The 27058-nt window shown below is 34.0% G+C and overlaps 1 long non-coding RNA gene across 1 annotated transcript; it reads right to left on the bottom strand.

The window, feature by feature from the left end:
• On the bottom strand, positions 1-25994 carry LOC141276084 (uncharacterized). The gene is made up of 3 exons (XR_012325023.1): positions 25932-25994; positions 19742-19842; positions 1-14 (listed from the first exon to the last, which is right to left on the bottom strand). It is a non-coding gene; the product is annotated as an uncharacterized lncRNA (long non-coding RNA).
• Between the last annotated feature and the right edge of the window lie 1064 nt (positions 25995-27058).

Raw genomic sequence — 27058 nt, 5'->3', positions numbered from 1 at the left:
TATGATGTTCGTGTCTAAAGGCAAAGGATAATACAAAGGTAGATGTAACTTAAAATACAAAGTAGAGGTTTTCACTTTCAAGTATACTGAGTTTATTAAATTGGTCTATGGGGTTTATGATCAAGTATTGACAGTGCCATGAATCATAAGCATGTAGTGTATCCCACCACAATTTGTAGTGATGCTTGTGGTGCTGATGGTACAATTTAACATTTAGATAGTTCTCTTAAACTAAGGGGCTATGTAATTTTAATCTATAATAGTAATTTCTGGAAAAAATTAGACTTGAACTATTTCAATTGGTATCTTGTAAATTGGGGATTAAATAAAACAAAGTGTGTGGCTTTGTCGATGCCCTGTAGAGATTTGATTGCAAAGTGTTCAGTTGAGTGCTTGACTGCCTGGACTGATGCTTTATTGAATTGATCATTGTGAAAACACAATTTTCTAATAATGTGACATCTGACATATTTATTTGAAAAGAAAAGTACCAAGAATTAATCCTTTGTAAACCACCAGCACTTGAACAAGTTTGCAAATATATGGCTTTATGTAACAATTTTCTAATATCGTCTCTCCATATAGTACCTATTTTGAGCAAGAGTAAACAAAACTTAGCTCTAAAATATTCCTCAGATATATTTATTGTAACTTCCACTAAAAGCAATTTTTATTTCACTGTTATCTCAAAGCTGTACACTAAAATTTCAGTAAAATTGAAACTAGTAAATAAGATTATAGCTTTTACAGAAGAAACTTTAAAGATTAAAACTGAGTTCCTACATTCAAAGATAGAATTACAAAATTAACAGCTATTATACACAGTAATGTGATTGACATTGCTAGGTCTCTGTAAGTCAAGCACAAATAATCACATAATATGTGGGACCAAAATACGCAAAACTTCATAAATACCTGTAGGTGGGTGTTTTTCTATTATTATGTGACTGTATAGATTCAAGTTTGACTCTCTAATAATATAACTAAAATAAACTCTAAATTTCAATTCCTTCTTAATCACATCATTAATATAAAAAGTTGTATGTAACAGTTTTGCACATATTTATAATTGCTTATACATATAATTTTACTACTGTCCAAGTAGTATTACAATTTACATTAGTCACTTACATATGATTTCACCTATAATCCTAATAAATTTGAGCCTATGTGGCTCAGTCAATTCATGAAGTCATACTCCTAAAACCACAGTCAAACCACCAAACGATAATTTAAAAGAAAGTTCAATCTTTGTCTCTTTCAAATAAGTTTGAAAAGGATCTAATCCATAATTCATATCCATCAACAGATCTAAAACAAGCAAACCCAAAAGCTTATTCTCTCACAATTTGTAGGTGTTTTTAGGCAATTTAAAAAATAATTTTAATTTGAAACAATCTCAAAGTTACAAAAAATAACAGAGTAAAATATTTTTTCTTGAAATATTTGAGAGTAACCTGTCAACCTGATGCTCCATCACATCTGAAATATTATTTATTTCTTATAAATAAGTACATTATTTTACATAACTGCATACAGTCAGGAAATAAACACTATCATCTAATCCTCAACCCCCCTTGAAGTTTCATCAACTGTCTTACAGCAGAAGGATCTAGTTCAGAATCATGCATTATTTGTCATGTCTCATTAGTCACCTTTAGTCTGGTATAGTTCTTCAGTCTTTCTTTGGTAACCTTGACACTTTTGAATGTCACAAGCCAGTTATTTTGGAGAATAGCCTCCAATCTGGGATTGTCTAATGCTTCTTCATGATTAGATTTGTTATGCATTTTCAGCAGAAATGTCATATGCGATGTTGTGTTCTTCCAATTGCATCTTGTATCAAGTGGCACACACTTTTTATTTATTCTGTTATTGATGATGATCACTTTGGTTTTTTGTTTGTTCATTTGTTTTTGGCTTAAACAATAGCAATTTACTGTCTCATAGTTCTGGAAGCTAGAAGTCCAAGATCAAAGTGTCAGCACGGTTGGTTCCTTCTAGGGGCTGTGAAAGACCATCTGTTCCATGCCTTTCTTCTAGCTTCTGGTTGCTGACAATCTTTGGAATTTCTTGGTGTAATCCTTATTGCCTTCTTGATACAAGACTGCTTCCCATGGTTGGTTAGAATATCTTTTGTTCTGATGTTTATATTGGCATGTTTAGATGTCAGGTTTAGTCTTCTGAAGATGAAGTTCAACCATTTTGTATCAAACAGCACAACCAGTGTCTGTCACTTTCCATGCATAAAGTTTAATGAGATCTTATATGTAAGATCTGATTTGCTAGTTCTTCCTTGTACAAGAATGACTCTGGTTTCTGCATTAACCTTCACATGGTGTTCTCCTACTTTCACTGTGTTCTCTCTGTGTCCAAATTTCCCCCTTTATAAGGACCCCAACGATATTGGATTAGGGGCCAACTCTACTCCAGTATGACCTCATCTTAACTAATTATATCTGCAATGACCCTATTTCCAAATAAGGTCACTTTCTAAGATACTGGGGGCTGTACTGCACCGTATGAATTTTGCAGGGGACACAATTCAACCCATAACAGAGGCAGAAGGGATTTCTCCTTCCAGTCTACATCTTGTTCCTGTCAGTGCCAGTTGGTTCCAGAAACAGTAGTTAGTTCTTGTTTCCAGGGATTTTTTTTTTTCTTCTCACATTCATTTCACTTAGCATAATGCCCTCCCACTTTTTTTAAGGATAACTAATATTTCACAGATTTTCTAAAAAGATACTTATTTCATTTTCTTTGTATATATATCCAGGAGTGGGATTGCTGGATTATATGGTAGTTATATTTTTAATTTTTTGAGGAAACTTCATATTGTTTTCCATAATGGCTGCACCAATTTACATTCTCACCAACAGTCCACAAGGGTTCCCTTTTCTCCAAATCCTTGACAATACTTGTTATCTCTTGTCTTTTTAATAATAGCCATCCTAAAAAATGTGAGGTAATATGTCATTGCAGTTTTATTTGCATTTCTCTGATGATTGATGATATTGAGCACCTTTCATGTACCTATTAGCCATTTGTATGTCTTCTTTGGAAAAATGTTTATTCAGGTTTTTTTGGTCCATTTTTGAATTAGATTATTTGCTTTTTTGCTGTTGAGTTACAAAAACAAACAGAAAAAGGGATTTTATATATAGAACACCCTCAAGATTTCACCAGAAAAACTGCTAGAACTAGTAAATGAATTTAGTAAAGTTGCAGGATACAAAATCAACATTAAAAATCATTTGCATTTCTTTACACTAACGAACTATCGGAAAGAGAAATTAAGAAAGAAATCACATTTACAATAGCACCAAAAACAATAAAATACTTAAGAATAAATTTAACTAAGGAGGTGAAAAACTTGTACACTGAAAAGTATAAGTCACTGGTAAAAGAAATTAAAGACACAAACAGAAAAATATCTCATGTTCTTGGGTTGGAAGAATTGATAGAGTTAAAACATCCATACTATCTAAAACAATTTACAGATTCAGTGCAATTCCTATCAAAATTCCAATGGGATTTTTTTTTTTTTTTTTTTTTTTTTTTTTTTTTTTTGTGGTACGCAGGCCTCTCACTGTTGTGGCCTATCCCGTTGTAGAGCACAGGCTCCAGACGCTCAGGCTCAGCGGCCATGGCTCATGGGCCCAGCAGCTCCGTGGCCTGTGGGATCTTCCCAGACCGGGGCATGAACCCATGTCCCCTGCATCGGCAGGTAGATTCTCAACCACTGTGCCACCAGGGAAGCCCCCGATGGGATTTTTTTATAGAACTAGAACAAACAATCCTAAAATTTGTATGGAATCACAGAAGACCCCAAATAGCCAATGAAATCTTAAAAAAGAAGAAGATAACTAGAGGCATCATACTTTCTGATTTCAAACTATATCACAAAGCTACAGTAATCAAAACTGTATGGTACTGGCATAAAGACAAGTACATAGACCAGGGGAACAGAATAGAGAGACTAGAAAATAAGCCCACCCACATACTGTCAACTAATCTTTGACAAGGGTGCAAAAGGGAAAGGATAGTTTCTTCAATAAATGGTGTTGGGAAAACTTTATATACTTATACAAAAAGCATGAAATGGGACCACTATTTTATACCACTCAAAAATTAATTTGAAGTGGATTAAAGACTTAAGTGTAATACATGAAAACATAAAACTCCCAGAAGAAAACATGGGGAAAAGCTAGACATTAGGCTTGGTAATGATTGTTTGGGTAAGACACCAAAAACACAGGCAACAAAAGCCAAAATAAATAGGCAGGACTACATCAAATTAAAAGGCTTCCTCTCTTGCTTTCTTCCTTTGTCAATTGATGATGTTTTGTTGTGGTATGCTTTGATTTCTTTCTCTTTATCATTTGTGTATCTATTATAAATTTTTGCTTTGTGATTACCACAAGGCTTTCATAATACATCTTACAGTTATAACAGTCTATTTTAAGCTAGTAACAATTTAACTTCAATTGCATAAAAGAGTTCTACACATTTGCTTGCTCCCTCTCACATTTTAGGTTGTTGATGTCACAATTTACATATTTTTGTGTTGTGTATCCATTAACAAAATGTTATAGCTATAGTTATTTTTAACACTTGTTTTTTAATCTATATGCTAGAGATCAAAGTGCTTTACACACCACAATGGCAGTATTAGAGTATTTTGAATTTGACTTTATATTTACCTTTACCAGTGAATTTTATACTTTCAAATGTTTTCATGTTACCAGTTAATATCTTTCCATATAAGCTGGAAGAACTCCCTTTAGCATTTCTTGTAAAGCAGGAATTATGGTGGTAAATTTCCTTGGCCTTGGTTTGTCTTGGAAAGTCTTCCTCTCTCCTTCATTTCTGAAGGATGACTTTGCTAGGTAAAGTATTCTAGGTTGGCAGTTTTTTCTTTGAGCACGAAAATATGATCCCACTCTCTCCTGGCCTGCAAGGTTTCTGCTGATGGCTTTATCAAAGTTCCTTTGTATGTGATGAGTTTTTTGCTTTTTCTCTAGCTGCTTTCAGAATTCTCTGTCTTTAAATTTTGAGAGTTTGATTATAATGTGTCTTGGTGGAAATCTCTTTTAATTAAATCTGTTTGGGGATATTTAATCTTCATGTCCCTGGATGGCCGTATCTTTCCCCAGATTTGGGGAGTTGCAGGTACTTTGAGGACTCTACCGCCAGCTCCATCCCATACTGCATTTCTGCCATCACTCCCATCCCCACTACAGAGATTGTTTTAGCCCCTCACACCAATCTTTCACCTTTCTCCTCAGATTTCTACAGATTTGACTCTTTATATCCAACTTTCCTAATTTGCATCACAGAAGATCTGGAAACTGGGCTAGCAAAAACTCTCCTTCAGGATAAAGGATAAAGAAAGGATAGATTGGGGAAAGATGGATCAAGGAAAGATAGGGAACACTCAAATTTCATTTATTTTCCTTTGCTACTCTACTTACTTAGCTCCCACCCTAGCCTGAGGAGTACAGCAGCAACTTAAAGGACACGTGGTTAAGGGTAGCAATATAGCTCATTCAGAGGATACAATACAATTTCACTCTTGATTTTTACCTATCATAGCTATATTTTTACTAATTTAGCTAATCAGCCACATCATTATTTTAAAAAGCATTTAAAAAATAAATATGCTCAATAAAATCTTGAAATCATATGCTCTCATTATACATTTGCTTTCTTTAATTTTCCCTTTCAAATAAGAACTAATATTGAATTTCTATAGTCTTAATTTATATGAAAAATCTATTTGCCAGTTATATAAATCCATAAAGCAATTATAATTATGTGAATGAAAATAATAAATATGTATAAAGGATAAATAAGTGTGTACAGAAAAATATAGCAGTAGAAACTACTTTAAAATCAAATTCTAGAGAATATTTGAGGAAAAAATAAAGAGTGGATTAAAATGACAGTTGATAGTGAAAATTGATGGCCTTGAAATAAAGTTTAAAAAATGAATATTTATAAAGTAACTACAAATAATCAATTTTATTTAGAAGACATCATTAGTAAGCTCTTATAGCACTATAATAGTCTCATAAGGAGCATAGGTGAATGGATTACTGCCTCTGAAGTAAACTTTCTCTCCATAAAATGTCTCTGACACCACAAATTATGAATTAACTGTGGATTTCTTTGAAGACCTAACAGATCCTGTGGTTATCCTTCTCCTTTTACATTAATTATTTTCAGGGAGAAATAATCAACCAAACCTGGTTTCTTCAAGAGAAGGACTAGCCACTTCATTGGTTTACATAATTTCTCCTCAAATCTGCCATAGGGTAAGGTAAATAAAATGCTGCCTTCTACTAGCTCCACATTGTACTATTTCTTTGAATATTCTTAATATTTAACTTAAAATGTTAATTTAATAAAATCTGAACTTATACATTAAAGAAAGTCCAAATATAACATGTAAAAGGTGGATCTATTCCATAACCCACGATAATAAGCAGTAGGCTTTCAATACAATTTTGCTAAATGAATAAGTGAATGGAAAAATGAGATACTAAAAATATCCACTTCAAAACAGGTACAGTTTAGTTATTTATAGCCATCGTATTTTCTCAAGGCAATTATTTTTGTTACTGAATTCTTACTTTTCCAAATACAAATAATTTATTTAATTTTCATTATTTTGGTAAATACTGATGACTCTTCTGTTCCATCCTAACCCCTAATTTTTAAAAGGAGAGCATAATGCATAAGACACATCTTGTTTAACAAATTGTCTTTGTTGGAAATAAGTAAAAGGTGCTCTATTTCTCTCAGCAGTTTACATTAACTTCATCTGTGCTTTACAGATAACTTTTAGAGCAATGATTCCCAACCAGTGGCCTGTACCTCTGTGGCACAAGATATACTTGTGAAGAGTCCCAGAATGCATGTAGAAATAAGGTTACATATACTGGCTGAAGGTGTTTGTTTATTAAGCACACACACAAAAAATCACTAAAGTGTCTTATGATGATTTAAGTAATCAGTTATTTAATTAAATGGATATATGTATTAAGTGTATAAATATGTACATGTATATGTGTGCATATACATGTGTGTGTACGTGTGTGTTTATGATTAGAATACTACCTGGTATATAGTAAACACTTAACGTTAACTAGTATTATTTTTCATTAACATTTAAAACATTTTTAGAATGTTGGAAAGGAAATACTAAATATTGAACTTACGGATAATATTTGAACATTTGAAAATATTTTATAAGAAACTTTCAGTTTAAGAGCATAACAAAAATTTGATTTATCTTATTTTATTTACAAAACTATAAATTCATGGAAAAAATCAAACATGTAACCTGAGTCATTTCTATAAGCTTCTTATTAGAATGAATGTACTTTAAATATAATATATTCATTTCTATTCTGGATATTTCCTATATGGATCAATGATATCCTACCTGAGAAACAGTAAAAAGTTGAATTTTTAGTAGATTTCTAGTTGAGAAATATAGGAAAATTTAGTCTGATGATAATGAATTTCTTAATACCACAATTCAATAAAGGTGGCCATAAGCCTCAATTGCTTTTAAAAAAAAAATAGTGCTAAAAATTCCTCATAAACCTTAGTTTGGGACAGAAGGCTGACATTTTGGAAGAACCATATTTGTGTCATAAAATCTAATATCACCTTAATTTGCAATACTTTTTAAGTCAGTGTTTAGTGCTTGATTGAGATATTTTCTGCTATAGAAAAATGCTGATGTAAAATGGCCCTACCTTGAAATAATACTTTAATACATTTTACTGTTTGGAGACTTTAAAATGAAGAGAAATACAAAAGATAATACAGAATATCCCACTCAAAGTAAACAAAGGGCGATTTTTAAAAATATATATTATCCCTCCTTTACTTCCTTTTTCTATTTGTTTAAGAAATAATAACTTACAGATAAAGTTGAATCCCCAATATTCTTTCCTCTAACTCTATGTCTCTTCTTCCCTCTCTAAAAAGAACCACCGCAATGAATTTGATCTGTACCTAGTCCACATTTTTACACTTTTACTACATGTAAGTATATAGATTTATAACTATCCCATAAGCTCCGAGTTTTGATATGCAGACGTTTTATCATTCAGTTTTAAATATTATTTCATTCTCATTGCTATTTTCTTCTTAATGTTATCGCTAACGCTGGGAAGGATTTTATCTGATTTTTTTAATGTTTATTTTCTTGTTGATTTATTTTGCAATTATATTTCAGTAAGAAAATTTGGCCTATAAATAATTAATTCCTTGAACTCTGTTGAGAATTACTTTTTGATCTAATAGGTGGTCACTGCCTTTTATAAATGTTTTATGTGCCTTAAAAAGAATGTATACTCACTATTTGTTGGGGCCAGGATAAATCCAACTTATTTTTGTGAATTACCCTTAGACAATTTTGTCATACTTGACTCTTAGGCTCACTTTTGTAGATCTTGGTGCCTCCAGTTGAAATATTTTATTAATACAGATGATTAGTATCAATCATGTCTACATACCAATTATTCTGTAAGTATCTTGAAGTCCCAGTTCTGTTATCTTTGGAGAAAACACCTTGCATGAAAGTTTCACCTGAAGCAAATATGACAATATTCCAAGGCAGAATTCAGCTAACTGTATCTTGTAGTTGAGGTATCTAATCTAGGGTGCTTTTCCTAAGTGGTGGGTTATAGTGCTGGCTGGACTTTCACAACCTGCTCATGTGTACACAAAATTCTAGCCAATCCATCTATGTCAAATGCCACTAATTTCATCAATGAGAACCTGTTTTTAATATCCACAATGCTGGTTAGCAAGACTTTTATCAATGGAAACTCATTTCTAACATTCATTGTGATAATTAGCAAAGTCTCTGGTGTTGATGGGAGTCAGAGATAGCTGCAGCACTATAGTAGCCACTTCTGGACTGTGGGTTTTAGATTAAATGCTCTATAACCGATGGAGTGTACATTTCTGATAAAACAACTAATCTGAGCCCCTGGGGTATATATCATGATGAACACACCCATTTATACTGAACTGTGTATGTTGAAGTAATTTAAGATAAATGACAGATATCTAAGCAATCTTATAATTTAAACTGTCTGTATCCTGTTGACTTGGAATTTGATTGATCTATCCTTTTTTGACAGAAGGATATTCAATCTATTATGCTTGTGGAATTGCCCAATTCCTTTTGTAATTTTATCAGTATTAGGTTACATATCTTAAGGTTATTTGATTAGCTGTATACAGAGTCATATTTTTAAATCATCTTGGTGGACTGTAACTTTTACTTATGTGTAATATTTCTTCTTAATTGAATAACGGTTTTGCCTTAAAAACCTGCACTATCCAATATAGATCTCACTACAATGGCATTGTTTGGGCCATTGTTTGCTATCTTTATATTTTTAACCTTGTGTGCCATTTTCTTTATGTATTTCTTATATGTTAAAAATATATATCTAATCTTTCATTCTGTAATTTTAGTCATGTCCTTTACATATATTTCTATTAGTGATGTATAAAAGATTATTTCCAGACTCATATTTTTGGTCTTTGTTTATACAGCTTTTTTTTGCTTTTGCCTTCATACCTCTCCCTGCTTTTTATTTCTATTTGTGAACCAATAATGTTTATCTCATCCTTGCCTTTTTTTTTTTTCTCTGCTAACATGGAAGTTATTCCCATTCTTTTAGTGCCCTCGCTTAACTTTCTAGCAATAATAATTATATATTTTCTCTAACCTTTACTGAGTTTTTATAACTTTTAAATGCTATTCTCTACACAGCTACACCATTTAAGATAGATAAGTATTTCTCAACCTTGACTCAATTGACACTTGGACCAGATTTTTCTTTGTTGTAGGGGACTGTCCTGTGCATTGTAGAATGTTTAGCAGCATCCATCTGGCCTCCATCTACTACATACTATAGCCCCTTCCCTAATTGTGACAAAAAAAGTGTCTCCAAACATCACCAAATGTCCCCTGGAGGGCAAAATTACGCCCTCCCCCCAGTTGACAACCACTGATTTAGAGGATAAATAAGACTGATAAAGCTCCTACTTTGCTATTTTTTAATGACAAGAAAAAAAGGTAGAATTTGCAAGTTGATCTATACCTAACCATCTTGTACAATTTGCCTCTTAATTAACAGCTAGAGGAATTAAAAGCCAACCATATGTCAAAGTTTTAGAATTACAGTTCTTGCAAAGTTATTTGATCACCAGTTATTTTCCTATTTTCATGAAATTTCAGTTAAGAGCCAAATAAAAAGAGGTTTTTACCTTTAATTTATTTCCCAGAAGTATCTGTGTGTCTACAAAGATTTAGACAGCCACTGGGGCCAAGCCAGGATTCCCGTAGTGAAACAATTGACTTGGCATCACATTGACAACATATAAACAACAGTTTGTCAACAGGCTTCACATTAGTGACAGAAAATTTTTTGGCAAAATAGAGGCATCCTTCTGGGCACCATGGCAAAAACAGCTACTCGCTTTCATTTAGGAATCCTCTGTATGGAGTATCAAATTAATTAAAAGATTATAATTATGACATTTGTTTAGAAAAAAAATTTAAGGAAAAAAATACGGCAGAGCAGAATTTTTGCTGAAAAGAATTTGCCTCTAGCAGTTTATTCATAGTTGCTGTAGACCTATAAACTCTGGGTAACTGTTAAAGGTTTTGTGTTTTTGTTTTGTTTTGTTTTGATTTGATTTGATTTTTTTCCTGAGTTAAAACTAACAGTATGGAAGTTATTTGATAACCAAATTTGGGGAATGTATTTTTTCCAAAATGATGATCACAATACTACAACGTATTCTGCCTTCAAAGTCAGTTCATAGAAAATGAAAATGATAGACACAGTGAAAGCAAAACTACACATTTATAAAAACAATTTCTGTGAAATAAAATGTAAATAATGCTTCATAGCTTTCAAAGAATAGAGTGAGATAAGAATCATGGGAACCTGAAAATGTTCAAAGCAAAAGTAATTCTCTTAAATGTATAAAGAACAAAAGGATTTAAGCTTGAATAAAAACCATTTCAGCACCAAAACCACTTAATAAAGGTGAAAGTAGTTCAATCCAGTTGGGAATATAAATTCTCTGCCCAAACCTGTAGCTGGAAATTGCTCAAGATAAACAGAGGATGGACTTTGCTTAGTCTTTCTATGCCCAGTTAAGGTAAGCATTGTTCAGAAAAATTTGAAAATTTGAAAATATTCACCACAAGCACGTCTTGTTCTCCTTTAAACCAAAGGCGGAAAGTATTGGAAATCGACAGGGTTATTTAGGAAGATCATGAATATAAATGTTAGTGAAGCTGAAACTGCTAGACCTAAAACTCACTAAAAACCATTAAAAAAGCTATTTTAACATTTGTGCCCAGATTTTTTATGTATTATTTGAACACAACAACATCTGAAATGATTTTTCTAATTCTAATAGATTAGCCATTTTCCCGAAGAGGTTTGTCATATAAATGGCATCTGCCTGTGAACATACATTCTCAGTCCCTTAGGATGATATTCAATTATTTAATCTTTTTTTCAACAATTCTGTGCTCCTAGTCTATCCCAGCACTGTGTTAATTATAAAGGTAAGATGTACTCTCTCCTCTCCAGGAACTCATGGTCTGTAAGAGAAGATCAGCGCATTAACTGGTAACTACATTATAAAAAAGTTCCTAGAGAATGTTTAATCCAAACTTAGTGTCTGTGGTTAGCTCTGTGAAAGGTGGGAGGACATTCAAGGACAGGTTGTTGCGCTAGAGAGGCCAGGGGTAAAACAAGAGGCTCTATGCAGGTGCTTGCAAACAAGGAGTAGAAGGAGATGAGGATGGAAAAGGAAGTAGGGTCTTGTGCATAATGATAGGGAGTTTGGACTTTATTCCAAAGTGTTTGAGATCCCTCTGAAGAGTTCTGAGAAAAGGAATGACACAAGTAGCATTGCATGTTAGAAAGTTCATGGTTACGGCAGTATGGATGGCGCTATTTGAAGAAAGGCATCCTGAGACAGAGGCCAGTTAGCAGGCTCTCTCTGGTAGTACAAGGGAGAATGAAAGTAGATACGAAAGTCAAAGAACTTAGAAGGGAAAATGGGTCAAACTTGGTAATTAATTGAACTTGAGAAGTTAAGAAAAAGCATTTCTAAGATCAGTAACCCTATAGAATATCTACAGTACCACAATTTGAGATAGCATATATAGGGGAATAAAATAATGAGTTCTGTATTGAACATTCAACCTTTAACAAATATTTATGGAGTAGTTACTACGTGCCAGACACATTTAGGAGCTAGTGATACCACAGTCAACAAAATTGACAAAAACACCTGCACTCAAACGCTTAAATTTATTGTGGGTTGCAAACAAACAAGGCGAATATGTACAATATTTAGAATGTTAAATGGTGATAAGAAGAAAAAAAAGAAAGAGATATGGACTGTGGAACTTGAACTTTTAGATAATGTGAGCAAGGACAAACTTCACTGAAAAAATGACTTTTGAGTAATGGATTGGGTTGGAATTGGAAGCAATAGTCATCAGTATTTTCCAAAAGAATGAAAATTACAGAATATAAAATTTTATTTGCAGTACAAAAATGAGAAATCAGTAATAATAATAATAAGCTTATCTTTCCACTCCAGTTCTTCCATCTGTACCTATGGCCCACGTGGGACTATATATGCCCACAATGGTCAGTTCCTTCTCATGGATAGTATATTAAATGTTGGAAGTTTTCAGTCATTTCTAACAATGTCTCATATCGTTCGGTCTCACAGGATTCAAATGATCAACAATGTTATTTCAATATCTAATTGTTGCTTACTGCAAAACAAAAAATGCTGAAAACCTAAGAGGTATCATTCTCTATCCATGTTTTCTACAAAATAAACTCTGCTTAAGATCCCCATGCTCTTTGTAGCAGTTGTGATGGAAGAGTTTAGGTCTTTTTTTCTTCAGATTTTAACTATGTTTTAGGCTGAGAAGGTTTTACTGCCATGACTCAAAAGTCTTTTTTCCAGGCTTCCCTGGTGGCGCAGTGGTTGAGAGTCCGCCTGCCGATGCAGGGGACACAGGTTCGTGCCCCGGTCCGGGAAGATCCCACATGCCGCGGAGCGCCTGGGCCCGTGAGCCACGGCCTCTGGGCCTGCGCGTCCAGAGCCTGTGCTCCGCAGCGGGAGAGGCCACAGCAGTGTGAGGCCCGCATACCGCAAAAAAAAAAAAAAAAAAAGAAAAAAAGAAAAATGTCTTTATTCCTATGGATGTTTTCTGTGCTTTAATAATCTTGCTTATCCCTCAGGTTATAGATCACTGTGGTTTCCTCTTATAAGTGTTTATGAATGTTGGCATGTGAAGTATGAAAAAACACTGCATTCCTACTATGTGGCCTAAAAGGCCAATGGTTTAGGTTATTTGCTTTTAGAAATCTCCAGATTGAGAAACAGAGAAATAAAAAGACTACTATATATAATACAATTTCACAATTAAGATTTTAAGTCAGTGCTCTCCCATAGAACTTTTAGTGAAGATGGAAATATTTTATATCTATGCCAATTTTTTTTTTTTTTTGGCCGCATTGTGCAGCTTGGGGCATCTTAGTTCCCTGAACAGGAATCAAACCCGTGCCCCCTGCAGTAAAAGCGCAGAGTCCTAACTACTGGGCCACCTGGGAATTCCCTATGTTGTCCAGTATGGTAGTGACTTGTTATACGTGGATACTGAGCACTTGAAATGTGACTGACACTCTACTGAGGAAATGAATTTTCAAATTTTATGTAAATTTAATTAATTTGAATTTAAATCACTACATGTATCTAGTGGCTACTGTATCGAACAGCACAGTTATAAAATAAACAAATACATTGGAGGAGAACCAGAGATTATTACTAAAATGAGTTTTGAATAGTGACACTAATTGAGACAGATGTATTAGTAAAGGGACTTAAAGGTCAGGGGAAAGCATAGTCAAGTTACAAAAGTGTGAGGGAGCACGCCAAGTTTGGAAACCACAAGATTTTCCAGTATGGATCAGCTGATAGTATGTTAGATGTGGAGGCACAGTGGAAGTTTGAAAGAAATAAGGGAGGTGAAGGGCTTTTTCTGTCATACAGAGAAATTCAGATTTTATTCTGTTGGCATGAAAGGCCACTAAGAGTTCAAAAGGAGAAATAGAGACACAGATGTAGAGAACAAACGCATGGACACCAAGGGGGGGAAAGTGGAGGGTGGTGGTGGTGGGATGAATTGGGAGATTGGGATTAACATATATACACTAATATGTATAACATAGATAACTAATAAGAACCTGCTGTATAAAAATAAATAAAATTAAATTAAAAAAAAGAATTCAAAAGGAAGCAGAACATAATCAGATATGCATATTAGGAAGACTTTCTTTTGAAATCAGACAGACCTAGTTAAAATTAAGGACCTAGAGTAATTATATCATATAATAAATAAAGTGATTAAACAAATTAAAGGAATGTCCATGAAATATTCATACATCCATGGAATACTTAAAAGAACCCATCAGATAACTGACCACAAAGAAAATGTTAAATCCAAAACAAAGAAGAAATTTTAAAGGCTATAGTATCTGATGATAAATACTACAACTATCAATAATATTTAAAAGCATAGCAAAATGTAAAAAAAAAAGTATTACACAACATGTCACTTAAAAAATGTATAATTATCATACTGAAAATCCCTCACTTTGTGCCCTGAAAACCCTTTTAAGTGTTTTTAAACTTGTGTACCTTGGTCCTTAGTCATATCTGTACAGCTTGATTTTGTCATAGATTCTGTACAGCAGCTGTCATAGAAAGAGGGTTTAGGTAAGGTATTTATATTACTTTTTTTTTTTAAAGCATAAGTACTGCTTACTGTCCATTTCCAAGTCTACGTTTAAGTAAAAATAATATTTAATAAATGCTCATCATGCTGTGAAGAGAATTTTACCCTTATTTGAGTTTTGTCAATTTGGGTTTAGATTATAATATCTCTCAAATTCCCTTTCGTATTCCCTTGATAGCCTAAACAGATGCTTAAATCATATTTACTGTAATTAACCCACTTACTTTCCTTTGTTTTTGATTCTTTCTTATTAATGATTCTTCTCTACAGTTTATGGTTTCTACTAAATCTATTCATTGGCAGGGTGCACAGGATAATCACAGGCTTTGAAAAATGGAGGAACTGTTTTACATTACCAAACAACAAAAATAATTTGATTGATTTTCAGTAGTCAGGTTTTCAAAATGCTTCAAAGTCATATTACCTGCTTTTAATCAATTCAGTGAAAGGTTAATATTTTGAAATATAAGGGCTCTATATATTTCAACTATTATTTTGAATAATAGATACTCATTTCAAGTAAAATGTATTTCTGATTTGTAGCATTTGGTAAGTACATTATGTGCTTTTTAAATAAATGTATTTAATATTTAGAATACAGAAATGTTTTAAAAATAACATACTAAACAAGCTAAGAAATACACAAATGTGCTAATCATATGATCAATTATTTTAAGTATATTAAGAATTATTAACTGAGACATTCCATAATAATTTTCATGCCTGAGTTTAGACTACATTAAACTCGCTCTCTGGTGACATTATTTTGGAGTAGTATTACTTAGCAAGTGAGTGAATTTGATAATTAAAGATCTAAAAACAGTCACTATAAAAAAGTTATAAAAAAATTATGGCATCATTCCTATAGAGAGTATGATATGCTGATTTGGCTTTTTACTTCATTCATTCATTCTAAAATACATTTATTGCATACCCATGACACCAGAAAAGAGACTGGCCAGGGGACTATGGTATTTAGGCAATATGTAGGAATAAAAAGATGAACAAAGTATGCACCACACCCTCAAAGTGCAAAGTATTGTTACCTACTAGTGATGACACAAAGGGTGGTAAGCACTACAAATGTGGTAAAGGAAGAATCCAACCAAAATTAACTTGTTAATGAATTTCTTACAGTATCACCAGAGTATTTAAATTTTCACAGCAAAGATTTTATAACTTTCTACTGAATTTTTTACCATCCCTTGGCTACGCATTACATTTCAAAATTTAGATGTTCGTAATTTCCCAAGGTAAATACCTTTTCTTATAAGCAATTCTAATACACATGACATATGGTTATATAAAATATACTAAGTAATAAATCCTCAATTATTATTGGCTTCATTTGCCTGATATTCCATTTTAAATATCAAATAATGATCTCTTTATTAAAAAAAAATACCTGAAGGGATGAGAAGAATCAAGCAATACTTTTCTTAAGGGAAATCAAAGAGAGTGGTTTCAATTAAGTAATCGGACATGTATTCAAAATATTTTAAAAAAAGGAGGAGCTTAATTCTTCTGACAGACAACCATCGACTACAATCAAGACTGTCTTTTTAATCAATAGAGAGCTTGCTGGATAGTAAACATTTACTGCGTAAGTAGTGTTATAAAGTACTCCAGCCTTAACATAGCTGTTGACTCATTCCTCCACTATATGTTCATAAGTAGTTTAGCAATATCTAGAAAAATGAAAACCTTTTAAAACACTGTAAAATGCTATTTTAGAAAAAGTATACATTTTACATGACATGTAAATTGCTTTCCGAGAAGAATTTGGTAGCATATATGAAAAATGGTAGACCTACTTTGAAAAGGTCTGTGAGGTTTTTAGGCTAAGAACTTTTCAAGTGAGATTTTCCAGTCATAATATGGTTTCCATACTGTAAATAGTGACTGAAAATAAACACAGATTCTTCTGAGAGGTAATTTTACATTTTGCTACGTGTTTGTCACAACATTCCACCTTAAAATAATATTTCTGATTTCTTACCTTAACTGACCGATTAATAGTCTTCCTCCCCAGTTTCATGCTTCAGTGTGATCACTAACAAAACAGTCTACATTTCTTAGCTGGGAGGTAATAGCATTTCTGAATGACCTGAAATCCTTTGGAATTGTACTCTACCTGATTTTCAAGGGTGTTTAATCCATTTGTATGCTCCAAATTTTCCATTTGAATTTGCATCAGGTCATGTAATATCAGTTTCTTCTGTGTCACCTGAGGTAGCAATAACTTTATATAAGGTGACAATGTGTAATGTACAGTTTAAAAACCCTCCTTTCTTCTACAGGAGTGGGATCTGTCAAATGCTGCATCTGTCCTACACCACTGATCTACTTAACGGGTGTAACTACTAAAAAAAAAATATCTAGCTAGTTTTGCATATCTCAGTATAACTATTACACACTGACTGATCTTCCAAATTAGCCATTCCATTTTATACTATGAATGCATTTTTCTTATATGAAATTAAAAAGAAGCTAATGCATGAAAACAATAAGAAATAAATTACTAAATTTTTTCTCCCTCCTATGGAAGTTGCCAGGTTGAAATGCAAGAAAACAATATCACTACCATTTAATTTCATTTATACACTCATTTGAGTGGTGAATCCTAGAAAAGGAGCATTATTCCTGGCTGGAATTTGGCAGGCAAAGAATAGTGAATTCCATCTTTAAGGCCATACTTCTGTATTATCTTCTAGAGCAGGGATCGGCAAAGAATGGCTCATGGGTCAAATCTAGCCCACAGTCGGTTTTTGTAAATAAAAGTTTGTTGTAACACAACCACACCATTCTTTTTTTCTTTTTCTTTTTCTTTTTGTATTGGCTATAGCTGCTTTCAGGCTACAAAGGCAGAACTCAATAGTTGCCACAGAGATTGTATGTCCCACAACGGCCCCCAAATTTACTCTCTGGTCTTTTATAGAAAATGTTTGCAACCTCTCTTCTGGATTATTTATGAACTGTGAATTGTTGGCTATATGATGTTAAGACATGCTATCATAAGACTTCTTCACAGGTGACAAAATTTTTAAAAGTAAATAAATATGTTGAAATACTAGAAGAAATAAGTTTCCTTTGTAAGCTCTGGGAAACAGAATCATATTCCATTGCTGAAAGAGTTTTGTTTCTTATTTAGTACAATGTCCCATTGCTTTTTTTTTTAATTTTTACAATATATTTTATTTAACTCAGTATATTAAAAATTTGATTTCAACATGAAATAAATATGAAAACTATTAAGATATTTAACATTCTTTTTTTTCTACACAGTATTCAAAATTCAGTGTATATTTTACCCTTACTGTGCATCAGCATTTGGATAGAGCAATGAACCCTTTCCTAAGGAGGGTTGGTAAGACACTTGGGCCAGAAGGAATTTTCCCTAAGGAGTGAGGCATGTGTGCTTTTAGTCTAATCAAGGAAGTCTTAAAAAATCTTAAACAGTGAGTTTTACTCTTAGAAAAGAATCAAAGAGTATATCTAGCACATACTTTGCTAGATATGATTCCTCCACTCAACAAACTGATCACCTACTCTGGGCTGGATCCTGTAAGAGAATCTGGGACTGATTTTACGTTGCTATAGTGATATCTTTATACTCTATTCCCTAACCACATTGGGAGGGAAATTTCTAGGCTCTTTTCTATCAAAAGACCATTTATGAAGAGAGTTATAGACTATAATACGATACTGGACTGGGTGATAGATGGGCCACTCAGTAGAAGGCACTGAATAAGTTTGTTAAGAGGAGCCTGCAATGAGTATTACAGATACAACCCACCAACTGGTGAAAGCAAATAGACCCTATGGAAGGGACCTTCACCAGTGGAAATCTAGTATAACAAGGAGTAGATGCTAGCATCTAGGACTGGGCAGGATTTGATGTGGAAATGGACATTTCCTTTGCCATCTTCTGATGATGTCTAAATACTATTATTTAACATTTTCTTTTGAAGTAGAAGTGTCCTATATAAGCATCAGTATTTGTTTTCTTGGGATAAATATTCAGACTCAACTACTAAAGATCTCTAACCATGGCTAACTAGGACACAATTCCAAAAGCCACTTATAGCTGGCCCTGGTCATTTAGCAGGAAGGCAATTGTGATCAATTTGACTATTTGCTGTCTCTTAAAATAATACTCTTTCACAAGGTCTTTAGCCAAATCCTCACCTTCTATCCATCCCTAGCCATATCAACCTGAGGGCAGCCACACGGCTTTCACCTTTCTGAACTCCACTCCTTTTGTTGAGGGTTTTGCCAACTTGCCTTACCCTGCCTGTCCACCCAGAGAAATCATGTGCTGGAGTCCTGCTTCAACCTGCTGAGAACCTCCTGGAAACACACAGCTTTGCTTGAAGACTCACCTTCATGTCTCTGCCAATTTAATTATGATCCCTGAATTCTATGTTTTATATCCTCAAAAGGTCCTGGCTTCCCTGAGGATCCAGTTGTTGGTGAGCCCTGTACCTAGTCTTACCTCTGTCTTTTTATGCAGTTACCAATCACTAAAGTTCTGGAAAGATATTCTGCTAAAAATGTTAGGGTTATGGAAGTACATGGAAAATTTCCTCTTTCCCAGATGATAATCAATTTATCCTGAATGAGGCTTCAAAGTAAACTGAAGCTCTTGGCATTGTTTTGGAAATTGAAAATATGATTGATGTCTCTCCTCGTTTCATAGCTTCTATTGCACTTAAACTTCATATAGAGTATACCTTATAGTACCTTGTTCTTTTCTATTTGTTCTGCTTTGCTTTTATCCCTATATTGGTGCTTTTGAGTGCTTCCATCATAGCATTACCAAATGCCTTGGCAAATACGGTAACAGGCCTGACTTACTGTGTCCTTCTTGTTGGATTTCCCACTCATCAGGTTTCTGTGCACTCCCTGAGGATCTCTTGCCTCAGTTAGGATTTGGTTGCCTCCATTACAAACTTCCTCTGATGATAAAACCAAAAATCAGCCAGGATGTACTGATACCACTGAGGTTGGAGGTAGGGTCAGTAAATACATGAATATCACCCCTGACAGTTACTGACCTGAAACACCCTTGGGGTCCTGCCTCCATGGCTCAGTCCTTCCCTTGAGACACTCCTAGTTTGGGTCTGATTACAATATACAGAACTCATTGTTGATAATACACTTTAACTATGTGATTAATCAGTTGTTTAAATTGAAATGAGAACTGAAATGTTCATGTACTTGAATAAATTTTTACTGGGTGCATATAGTTGTCTAATTCATCCTGTAATTTTTCTTTGTGAAATTAACAGGGCCTGGGGGAAAATTCAGTCACTATACTTGACTTTGCATCTGGGGCCTTTCTGGACACTACAGAGTCTCAATCTAGATTTGAAGTTAAAAAGGGGCAGAGCTTATGCATTAAATTCCCTTTGTGTTCTGCTGACTCTGTTCTATTAGTTTAATATGGACACAGGACTAGGCATGCATCAAAAGTGCTGTGTACATTGATACAGTCTGGAGACCAATCTCTTTGTGCATTTTTATCAAATTTAAATGACATACTTAAAAAGAGTGTCTTTTGGATACCCTACCAGATGTATACAAGGCATTATATTAAAAAAATTAAAGAATCTATTCAGGGGTGTTTTTCAAGTGCACTCTGCATATGCAATATAAAGCTGAAGAAGCTCTCAGAAAACTCAGTTGCCTCTACAAGAATCACCTGGAATTTTAAACCCTTTAAAAGTAGCTTCCAGAATAGTAGCTTTCATGGGCAACCTAATCAGTCCTTTTACCTTAAATGAATAAGATAATTTGACCTCTGGAATCTAAGATCCTTGAAGACTGTGCTAGTTTGTTTGCATGAATTTCCCAGAAACAAAGTTTCTCCTTTTTCAAAAGTGTTTGATCATGAAAGCGTATCCATCCTCTTTTTCTTAAGTCTTTGTATATCATATTTATATTTTTGATCAAAATGGAAAAAGGGCAGAAAAAAGGAGTGTTGCACCACCAGCTATATCACGAGCCAGACTACGCTGGGTGCTTCAGTGATTTCCTGGGAGTTCGACATGGAGAAGGATAACAACTCTGGAGGAACAAGGGAGCATTTAGTGCTTTCCTTCTGGGGAAGACAATGAAGAGCTCTAGAGCTTTCCCCAGCTGGCAGGCACCACAATGCAGCATCTACAGAACACACATTTGGTGATGCTTTTTGGACTATAGGCTTATACACACTGTCTACAGCATTCAAGAGAACACTATGTTTCCAAGTATTACATTTACTGTGGGCAAAAGAGCATGAGTGGAGCACACCCAGTGGTGTGGTAAAATGCCCTGGCAGTCCTGAGTTACTCTGGCCTCCAACTCCCTAATGGGAGGGAATCACTTAGGCACAAACGAGACATGAGTTATAATTGACTACTGAGTTGGGGTAATATTCTATTCTTATTTCGCTGATGAAAATGACTGTTTTTTTAACAAGAATATAATTTTAGTTTAAGTTCTGTTTTAAAGTTTAAATAAAATTGAAATAAACCTTTCAAAGCTGTATATTTGAGTACTTCCACTGTTTGCCAGTAAGATATTTACACATGATATGATGAAATGAGACAATGCATTTGAAACCATCTTTTAAACTGAAAAGCATTTTAAAGCTGTAAGATTCTTTTAGTTACCTTAAAAAAATAATAATACTAGATTCCCCATCATGGTATGGTTTGGCCTACTGTATAGTTACTAGAATATTTAATGTGTTTGATGAGTCCAACATATGACCTGGTTGGTGGAGTTATCGTGCTATCATGTTAGATTCTTAAAATAGATTAGAGGGGGAAAAAAGGCTCTGTATTGCATTAGTCATACTCCTGGCAGGAAGCTGGTGGCCCTGCCCAATAGAGTAATTGAGAAAAGTTTAAGGAAGCTTAATGAAACTAGAAATAGAAAGTTAAGTACTCTCAGGCTAATAGTGGGGAGTTGTTGCCACCCCAGGTCTGAAGGGCAATGGGAGGAAGCAGGTAATAGACCACAGAGATTTTGGGGAGAGGAATGCATCTACTGCCACGTTGCGGAGGGTGTCATGGGAATAAAACCCCAGCCTCCCTCCACTTCCACCCTTTAATTTTTGCCTGTATCTACTATTGGTTGAACCCAATCTTAAGCCAGAGAACAGGGGAGCCCATTAATAAAGTTCATAAACGTCAGTCTCTGGAGGCACAGAGTGGGGTGGATGTGACAGGGTAAATAAAGAACATAAAAAATAGAGAGAGAACTAAATTCAGAACAAGATGAATTTCTGAAATTTTTCTATGTTAAATATGAAAGTGTGTGTTAAAAATGAATTTAATTGACATGAGTGAGGTTCACTCATTCTCTTACTCAGCAAAACTTTAGTGAATACCTACTATATGCTCTGTTCTATGCTGGGCACTGAGTAAAATGACTTGATCAAGATTCCTCGCTTCAAGGATTTTTTTTTTTTTTTTTTTTTCGGTACTTGGGCCTCTCATTGCTGTGGCCTCTCCCATCGCGGAGCACAGGCTCCGGACGCGCAGGCTCAGCGGCCATGGCTCACGGGCCCAGCCGCTCTACAGCATGTGGGATCTTCCCAGACCGGGGCACAAACCCGCGTCCCCTGCATCGGCAGGTGGACTCTCAACCACTGCGCCACCAGGGAAGCCCAAGGATTTTATCATTTCTCTGAAATAGAGGTGTGAACAATCAACTATTACAACCCCATGCTATAAAAGAGGAAATCAAAGAGACGGGAGGAGAAGGAACTAATAGGAGGCTTCTAGAAGGAAATACAACATGAGCCAAGTGTTAAGGAAGCATAGGAATTAAACAGTGGACAATGGACAAGTGAAAAAAGTGACAGTATAGGTAGACCAAGTAGAACATGTAAAGATGTTCGGCAGCTCAGTTCAGGAAACAGGAACTTTTTCAGTTTTGCTGGAAGGAAGGGAAATAACAAGGCTGGCCTGGGTCACTGAGGTGCTTTATTTGATATGTTAGCAGTTGTGTTTTATCTTGAAGTGGATGAGGAGCCAAGAAGAATTTTAATCTAGGAAAAGGCCTGAGAGATTTACATTTGAGAAATGTAAGTATGGCGGGTGTATGTTAGACATATGGGAAGGGTGAGAAAATGGAGAGCAATTAAGAGAATACTACAAAATCCAAGAAGAGAAGTGCCAAGGACTTTGTATTAGTCAGAGTTCTCCAGAGAAACTGAACCAATAGGATATAATCTGCAGTTGGCAAGCTGGAAACTCAGGAGAGTCTATGGTGTAGTTCCAGTTCAAAGGCCGGTAAACTTGAGACTCGGAAAGAGACTATGTTTCAGTTTGAGTCCAAAGGCAGGAAACAACAAACAACAAACAATGTTAGTTTGAAAGCAGCTAGGCAGGAAAAAAAATCCTTCTTACTCTTGGGAGGATCAGACTTTTTGTTGTATTCCGGCTTCCAACATTGAATAAGGCCCACCCGCACTAGGGAGGGAAATCTGTTTTACTCAGTCTACTGATTCAATGTTAATTTCATCCAGGAACACTCTCAGAGACACACCCAGAAAACTGTTTAGCCAAATGTCCGGGATGTCCGGGGCACCCCTTGGCCCAGTCAAATTGACACATAAAATTAACCATCACAGCCTTGAAGTCAGAACAGTTGTGGGAAGAGTACAAAGAGTCTATGTAATAGAAATGGGAGATCAAATGGCTCTCAGAGATGATGGACACGTGTGATGCCCAAGAGCCTGTCTTGCACACCAGGGTAAAATGTGATATCACTGACTACTGTGAGATGCGCCTGAGGAAGGGTAAATATAGGGAAGTTTGGGTTTGGAAAAATTGAAGTAGTACATGTGAGGTAAACCAGCATGCAGAAGTTTGCACTAAAATAAAGATGTGCTTTACATGGTCATTATAAGCATTCAGACAGACAACTTTTATGTAACCAATTATTATTAGATTATAACCACTCAGTATGGGTCTCTTTCATATGATCAAATATAAGAGAATTTAGAGCACTAAGGTGATCTACATTTCCCTTAGAAAAAGAATAAGTAAAGTCAATATTCCACTTACACTGTATATATAGATTCACTATATTATCAAGACATTAATATGTTGGTATTGAAGAATTTTAGTTTAATATTTTTATCTGATATTTTTGTTGGATATTATACTTTTTCTATTTTCTATATCTTTTCATGCAAGTGTTTTGAAACAATAGTAATAACATTGTTTATTTTGAAAACAAATCAATAGCTATTCAATAAAGGAATACAAAAAAAAAATCCCTTAATTAAATTATCTTTGTTCCAAACTATTTGTGTCTGTGTAGATAGCTCTTCCATAACCCTGGACTTTGCTACATATAAAATTAATGTATTTTAACATATATTAATTATATTTTTACTAATCACAAACAATAATTACCCAGCTAACTTTTCTTGTGTGGAGCTCCATGAGAGAATATGCTCTCTGATTATACCAAAAACTGAATACGTTCAATATCATTTGAAAATGATATTTTCAATATCATTTGCAAAGGTAGATAAGTTGATATTAGTTGTTTATTCAACACTTAATTGTACAACATATTGTAACTCTAGGGCTCTCTGGGTGCCTCCAACTCCCCTCATTCTTCAACTTCCACTCAAGTTCATCCCTTCTGTGGAGCCTACCCTGGTTCCTATAGATGTTGCCAAACTTTGTTTGTTTCCAAACTTCTCTAGAACATAATCCACATCAAAAATGTATCATCTTGACTTATTGTTTCTTGTATTTGTTTTAATTTTAACTCTGAAAGCAGATGGTAATATCTTTGAGGTCAGGGCCTAATCTCTCACTTTGAGGTCCATAGCCCCTTGCAACCATTTGATTTTATATTTTTGTGCTCTGTATATTGGTTGATTTATTTATCCTGAGCCATACATAGGAAAGAATGAAAGAAGGGAAATAAGATAATATTCTGTATGTTATTGCCAGATAATTTAAAAGTGAAGCAGAAAGTTAAACTTACTGAACACTTCACAATTTTGTACAGAAGAGAAAATAGAAAATCTTAGTCAACATTGTAGACCTTAGATCAAGTACCATGTGTGGCAAAATGCTGAGCAGAATTCATGACTTTTAACCTTGGATTATGATTGAAATACATGGCATGATTTTAATATGTATATGTATAAATCATTTAAAAGAGAAATAATATAAATAAAGTTAACTTCCTTATTATAGAAAAATTAAAAAGATTTATTTTTAGTCTAAAAATAATAAACTCTTTAACCACACCAAATTTGTTCCTATTTTAAAAAGATAATTTAATAGGTTTATGTAAAACTAATAAACATATTTTTCATTATGTTACTTCCTTTGCAGATTTTGTAGGATATTATGTATTTATATAGTCCCATAGATAATCATTTCTAAACATAAAGCATCTATGTTCTCATATTCATTACAAAATGAAAATTCTATAAATTGAATTCCAATTTTTGGTTTTCTTCAGTAGTAAAAACAAAACAAAACAAAACAAAAAAACTGCTCGAAAAGACTAAAGGTTAGGAATTAATCCAGGTCCAGTAAACCAAGATAACAATTTCCTGGTGTGTAAATTTCTTCAGCTCTACTAAGACTGATACTTTGCTTCTACAGATATGAATATTGATCAATGACATAAATCTCTCTGTGGGACACACCTAAATTCCATTAAAATTTAAGAAAGCAAATGTATTTCTCATGTTGATATTTTAAAGCATAGTTTTCATTTTAAAATGGCTAGATAGTTATCCTTTATTATCTCTAAAATATTCTAGGATCTTGTCCCAGATGAAATTTTAGGTGAAGGAGATTCTTTTTCACACTCAAACTGTTCTGTTGTTGTTGTCGTTTATAGAAACATTATTTGCAAATAGAACACATGATGGAAGTAGAGTAAAATTTAAATACAAATATCTAGGGAGGACTAAGCACCCTACTCCATTCTCACTAATTTTCATTTGTTATTAATCATTAATTAATCTAATCCTTGCTGTTGCCAAAGTTCAACAGAAAACAATCATGCTCACCTTCACTGGGAAGACCCCATTTATCTTTTCAATTTTTCCTGCTTTCTTTTCCCCTCCTTACCTACAAGAACGATAAAGGGAAAAAAATTCATATCACAGTGTGATGCTGCTGGTGTGTATAAAAAACCCTCGACAGTCATTTTCCCGTCAGCGGTTTCCCTGCTGGCCAGCTTCAAAGTCTCTCCCCTTCCCCATCTCCTTAGGTAGCTGGCTGCTAGATGTTTACTGATTAATTTGCATCAAATGTTCTCCTAGCAACCAGTGTTAGGATAGGATTAGATACTTTTGTAAAAGACTGTTTTCTGTTAAAGAAGCTTAGACTTTCTACAACACCATGAACAGAAACTAATAGTCTTTAAGCAAAGCTATAATGTGATTCCTTCATATGTTTAAAAGGAATTTCAGCCAATTGCCTTTTACTGTTGTTTTTACTTGGGAAAATCGCCATTTCTTTGATTTATAAGTTTGCATTTGTGGACACACCCCCATTTATAACACAGATGATCTTGACAGTAGAGGAATATATATTATGTATTTTAAATAAATCCAGAATTTATGTCATTTTGTAATTGTCAGTGTGAGACGTAGACAACAAATAGGTCTGGTTTCTAATGGCCAGTTTAGTTATATACAGAATATAGTAAATTTTCCTACAGAACACTGTAATTAATTTTCATCTTTGAACAAAACTAATATAAACCCCAAATTTTCAATTAAAGTTTACTTTACTGGGAAGTTAATGTACATCTTTCTCTCTACTTCTTAAATAATGTTACTGTGTAAATTCCAATAACAATTACTAATATTAAAGTATTATTGGATGGAGAGTAAACATAAGAGAAGTTATAACATGTATAATAAATCATCTCAATAACATTAAATAAACTGACCAACAGTATACAATGATTATCTTAACAGGTGGCTGAAACCAGAGGAGGAAATATTTTATTATGTCACATTAGGATTTTAATCCAGCAGAGAACAATCACAGATCAATAATAGTTATTAGGTTATTAAGAATAAAAGTGATAATATTTTACAATTAAAAGATCTAAGATTCAAAAATAAAAACCTATAGTTGAATCATTTGGTGAAGATAATAGAATATTTTCCCAGAGTTAAGAATA

Source organism: Tursiops truncatus, chromosome 12, assembly GCF_011762595.2.
Source record: "Tursiops truncatus isolate mTurTru1 chromosome 12, mTurTru1.mat.Y, whole genome shotgun sequence".
In the NCBI taxonomy this organism is placed as follows: domain Eukaryota; kingdom Metazoa; phylum Chordata; class Mammalia; order Artiodactyla; family Delphinidae; genus Tursiops; species Tursiops truncatus.
This window is presented reverse-complemented; position numbering and strand designations above follow the sequence as displayed.